The following is a 6,144-nucleotide window of genomic DNA, read 5'->3' on the forward strand; positions in this document are numbered from 1 at the left end:
GGCCCTGGGGTTTGAGCTCCCATCTCACTGCAAAATCTCCACTTTTGGGGCCAAGTAAGGAGAATTTCAAGCAGTGCAGGGTTTGCAGAGCTCTGGCTGCAGCCCCCTTCTCCAGCCACATCTGGGGCTCATTTCTCCCCAGTGCCACCAGCTGAGGTGTCACATCTGATCCCACTGAGAGCTGCACACCCCGCTCACCTCTACCCACGGCATCCCGGCTCCAGAAATTACCATTCTCTCCTGCAAAGGCCGGAACAGCCTGGAAGCTTTCCTTTTCTGAACTGAATTTCTCCTTCCTTAAGTCACAACAAGTCTCCAGTTTGAAAGAAACCAGAAATAAGCGCTCTGCTTTTTGTGCAATAAGTACAGCAGGTGATATCTGTGGTATCGTCTCCCAACAAACCAGCAAAAGCAGCTAATTAAATTAGTTGGATCTAAAAGTTGTTCACGCCACAGTCCACAAACCTATTTTCTTCAGTGGATATTAAGTCCCTGATCAGCAGGGACTTGGACTTGTGTATTTATTTTCTTTCTGTCTTAAAAACCAGAAAGCTAGTTAGAATTTTTGAAAATAATAACAATTAACAGGGACTGGGCAGAAATCGACCATAGTCTTCAACAAGTCCTTGGAAAAAGACAATTTAAAAAAAGGAAAGCTGAAACCTGCCATTTTTAGGAGGAAAAAGCATCATCAAGGAGGCAGTGTTCTTCCAGCTCCTTTTTTCTTAAAATACCGGCTTTCATTGAAAAATCTGTTTTAAAAGATTCTTAAAAATAAACTTGGAGTGTTCAAATTATAAGTGGTGATGTTTTATGCAATGTCTCTGTGGCTGCTGCAAAGGAGAAGTTTGAAGATGATATCAGGGTTTTTTTCCCAGTAAATCCAAAATATGACTGTGCAGAGCTTAATTTGAAATGAGGAAATGAACAGCACAGGGACTGCATTTGGCTGTCCATGATGCCAGCAGCAATTTTTTGTCTTTTATTAGTATGGTTATTTTTATTATTTATAGCTACTGAATGAATTTATGCTGAAAATTGGAATAATTGATATATCTGTAAAATAATGTGGCCCTAAAATGGTTGTGGTGCTTTGTAAAGCCTTCAGGATTTCGTTGCTTATAAACGGGGAAAACATGAGGCTAATTTATTATATTTATAATAATTATATTATTAAATATATAATATTATATATATTATTTTATTTAACTAAATATGTTAAAAATCTGTAATTCCCCAAACTGTCACTTGTCCCATGTCCCCCAAGACATCCTGGGAGTTTTTTCCATTCTAGTAAGGATAAATGGACAAACACAGTTTACATATACCAAACACATTTGTTTAATAAACAATGCTGAGAAAGCTTAACTGAAAATCTAAAGCCACTGAAAGGGACAAAATGCTCAATTTCAAGCCATCAAAGTGTTTCAATTGAAATGTAATTTTAATAAATTGATGCAAGGGTGGAAGTTTTTGTATGGCAGAACTCAAGAGTTCAAAAAACAAAACGTGAAAACTGAAGGAAAGCAGTGGGGTTTATTTTTCTGTAGAACTTCCCAACGTTTGTTCCTAATATTCGTGAGAACGTTTGCACCTGGGTCCAACGGCTGAACGGTCGTTTCTGGCTGGGGCTCGCTCGCGCCTGGTGTTCCCAATCTCCATCCAAAAATGGGGTGATGCAGATCCCAAGGAGCCGCTGCGGTTCCCCCAGTGAGCAGCGGCTGGAGCAGGGCAGGGGCACCATTTCAGTGATCCACCACACAGTGCCAGCTTTTAGGCGGCTTGGGATGCTCCAGGGAGAAGATTTTCCCTTCCACTCCTCAGCCCAGCCTGGCTCTGCACATCATTCTCTCCCAGCTTGGCTCTGCACATCATTCTCTCAGGTAAGGGATTTTCAGCTCTATTTTTTTTTGCTTGCACTTTTACTGTGGCCTGGTTTGAATTTGTTCTGTGCAGGAATTTCTCTGAAGGAAAAAGATAATTTCTTTCTCTTCATAAGCAGAGAGAAACTCAGGTTTGTTGATTTACCTGCAAACTGTGGTGCTAAACTGAAGTGTTGATGCCTAAGTTGGTAACGTATTTAATGCTTTCTCTGTAATCAATGTGTCTTTAGTTTTTAAAAAATTGAGTTTTGTCAGTGGATCACAATCGATTGAGAAGCTGGAGATGGAAAGCAAAGAATTTTCTATAGAAATGACTGGAAGTTATAAAAGAACACCTCAGAAATGTGAAAGTCTAAAGAACTAAGAGTAAAAACTGAGGAAAAGTACTTTCCTAATTGGAAATCTAGGAATGAAAAGTAAGGTGTTCAGAAACAACAAGACTTACTGCTGAACAATAACAATTGGGTTTGTGTTAAAAGGTTTGAAAATAAAAGTGATATAAACGTGGAAATTGTTTTGGTTTGGACTGTGGAGTAACAATGCTGTATTTGTGGTTATTTAGAAAAAGTGCTGTGTGGTTCTCTTTCTTTGATTAAAGCAAAGTTCTGGGAGTTTTTTAATGTCTCTCTCTGGCTGGAATATTCTTCCCTTTGCTCCTAAGTGACGAGGCACTTCTGGAGCACCTGTGTCACTGGTGGCCAGCTCCTGCCACCATCCTGTGCTCTCGCAGCGGCTCAGAGGAGGCTGGAGGGGCTGGAGAGCCCAAATTCAGGTGTGCTCCATCCCCTGGTTAGCTCCTGGCAGTGCTGGGCCCAGGCTCAGGGTGATGCCTCCTTCCCAGAGACAGAACTGACTTGGGTGCCTGCGACCCCTTGGGAAAATGTTCGGTTGTTATTTTTTGTGCAAAGGCTTTCTGAGAGAGGAGTCTGAGTTTGTTCAGGTTTGCTTTTAGGGTTTTCCATTTAAAAAAAATTATATTTAATGGGGGAATGGAATTTTAGGCAGTTTTCCATTTTTAAAAATGATATTTAATGGGGGAATGGAATTTTAGGTTTGTGGAGCAATATTACAAAAGGAACCATTGAGCCATTTTCATGGAGGTTGAATGACACTTCTATGGTCCTTTCTCTACTCCTGCTTTTAATATAAATGGTATAGCAAATACAGGTGAAAAAAAGGCAAAAAAAAAAGCCCACCTGTCAAAATATAGCTCTGTTTGGTTACCTCTGTCCATGGGACAATTTTAGTAACCTGTCAATCAATGGGCTGCTAAATAGCCTCTCCAAAGCACAATCTGCTATTTCAGACGACATCAGTGTGTCAATCATTTATTGAATCAAAGCCAAATTTGAAGCAAAGCAAGCCCAGTTTGTCAATCACTGCTCAGTATTCTCTCCACTAACCACCTGACAGCTTTTAACTTTTCACTTTTATATTCCATGCAGCTAGTTAAGATTCTTTCATTTTTAATTGGCCTTCCTTTATGATTGGTAGCTAAGCAACTAATATGTTGTTTTATATGGTAATAATGGGCCCAAACTTGAGAGCTTTCTTGACCATCCCTATTTGTTGTTGGGAAATTATTTTCCTTCAAGTTGCTAAATAGCAGATGTAGCAGAAACAGTTATTTAATTATGGGTTGTCCTGTTGTTTCTATCTATAAACACTTTTGGCACTGTTTAAAAATAAATACTGCATGCGCTGGCAAATATATACTGAGTGATTTTAACTCCTGATAGAGTCCTTTGGAATTTCACTGCTCATTTACAGGGAAAACTGGGTGCAAAAAGGAAAGGATTGCCAAAAAAGCAGTTTGGAAAAATATTAGCAGAGGACAGAGCGAGAAATCTGTTTCAGAATCCCACTAGGCTTTAATCCAACCTGATCAGCTTTCAGTCTTAATTTAGGTACAATTAAATTTCTGAGGCCAAGTACAGTGCTGTGAGCCACCCTCTCTCAAAATTAGCCAAAAAGTCCTTCCCCAACAAACTAGTCTGCTTAATTTGTGTGTTCATTTTGTGTGCTTTGATTTAATTAAAATTTTCAGTGCTTGAGATGCAAAACTTTGGGGTGGGAGTGGAGTTCCTGGGGGTGGCCCCAGATCCTGGGGTGGTTTCCATCCCTTCTCCCCATCATGCACAAGACAAGCCCTGCCTTTCACGTGTGTGAAATGAGCCCACAGCTCCCAGAAAATGCTCCTGCCTTTCTGTTCCCAAAGACTGTCATCAGCCAAGCCAAAGTGTTGTTCTCAGACAGAGAGAATCAACTTTCTGTCCTTCCCATGAAAGGAAGTTTGGGAAAAGAACTATTTCTGTGTTACATAAAAATTCTATTTTGGGTTCAAAAGAGTTTTCTTCATTTAATTCTTTTGCATATCTGTTTGATGGGCTTCTGGCTGTCTTTTGACAGACTGCTGTCATCTGGTTTGATCCAAAACTGTGAAACTCCAGATGTGCCCAAGAACTTGGGAGAACATGGGCTTCGTTTTGCAAAAAGCTGCAGGAGGCTTTGAGGCAATCTGATACAAAATGTACTTCCCAGCCCTATTTGAATTTTACATTGGGTTTTCTGCTTCTTTTTACCAAAGTAAAAAGCAAAAGAGACTGACAGCACATGAGGATTGACAGTGGAGAGGCAAATGGGAGCTGTGGAGCCCGGAGTGCTGCAGAAATCCAGCCCAGTGTTAAATGTGGGTGCTTTTCCCCTCTGAGAAGCTCAGGGAGGTTCTGGAGAGCCCTGGGAATGCTGGTGCTGGGTCTGTGCCCCTCTCAGGGTGGAGATCCCAGCAGACTGCTGAGGGTGTCTAATTAATAAACAAGCACATCTTCCTGGGCAGCCCCAGGAAAACAGCAAATTTGCTGACAAATGAGCTCTTGAGGAGGTGCCAGAAATACAGTTTGGTTTCTCTCCCCTTGGTGGGAATTGTGCCTTTCCTGGGTGTCCATGGCATTAACTGATGACGAGCTGGAGATCAGGTTTACACAAACGAGGTGTGAGCTGCCCAATGAGCAAGAGATGTTTTTGTGCACAGATTTTGCACTCTTTCTCTTTTGCACTCTCTCTATCAGCAGCTATTAGGAGAGCCTTTCCAGAGAAGGTGTTCTGATCCCAGGCTGCCTCTGCAGCTTGGCACAGATTGCTCCTCTTGGCTCCCAGGGTGTTCAGGCCTGGCTGAGCATGAGCTGAGCTCTGGTGGCTCAGGCAGCTGAGCACAGGGGAAACCCACACAGCACCCACCTACACAGCACCTGGCCTGTGAATTGGCTTGGGATGCTCCATGCAGGAGTGGAGAGAGGCAGGATCATAAATATTGTACAAATAGGAGAAGGGCAGGGTCAGCAAAGCCAGGCTACTCACAGGGGGTTCCTACAGCTGCTGTGTTTTGGTCATTCCATTGATGTGAAATGTCAGCCTGCCTGCATGGGTGTTGCACTCTTGTCCCTTAGCTGCTCTTCAGGACCAGCAGAAAGGATCATTTTGAGGTGTTTAAGCATGTAAATTGCACAGTGGCATTTTTTAGGTGGAACCTCTTGGTCAGGAGCATCTCCAGATCTTGGTTGGCATTCCCAGCTGGGCAGAAATGCTGGAATTTAATTTATTTTTTTTTGTATTGATGATTGATTTGCTCAGTGTCCTGTGCACCCTCTGGCAGTCAGGGCTGTGTCATTGACTACACAAAGGTTTAAAAGGTTCACAGAGCCATTTGTCCCCGGCAAACTTAAATGTGGGCTCTGGGTCTGTTCTCTGAGCCCTTCCTGCGTTACCTGGGACCAGAGGGAGGAGGAGCAGGAGTTTGTGGGAATGCTGCCCAGTTCTTTGTTCCACGATGCCCTGGGAGCTTTGTCCTGCTGCTGTTTCTCTCTGGTTCCTGGAGCTCCTGGCAGAGCACCTCCTGGCCCTGGCTGAACTGTGCAGGGCTCTCCAGCTGAAGTGTTCATATTCCCCATCCCTTGCTGAGCCAGCCCGTTTTTCCAGCAATGTGTCAAAAAGTTGATCAGTGTCAACTGCTGCCTTTGTTCACCCCTGCCAGGGGAGCAGCACAAAGCCAGGAATGATGAATCCCTCTCCTAACTGGGAATGGAGGGAGAATTTGCCAAAGCAGAATGCAGCTACCTGTGCTGGAGCTCATCCAGGACACTCTGGTGAGCACACCCACCCTCCCAGCGAGTGAAATGGGATTTTTAGCTGTGCTGGGGGCTGGGATTCTGTGAGTTTACATCTCAAACACCCACGGAGCAGGAGCACTGAGCAGCCCCTGACT

The sequence above is a fragment of the Geospiza fortis genome, unplaced genomic scaffold (genome assembly GCF_000277835.1).
Source record: "Geospiza fortis unplaced genomic scaffold, GeoFor_1.0 scaffold361, whole genome shotgun sequence".
Classification (NCBI taxonomy): Eukaryota; Metazoa; Chordata; class Aves; order Passeriformes; family Thraupidae; genus Geospiza; species Geospiza fortis.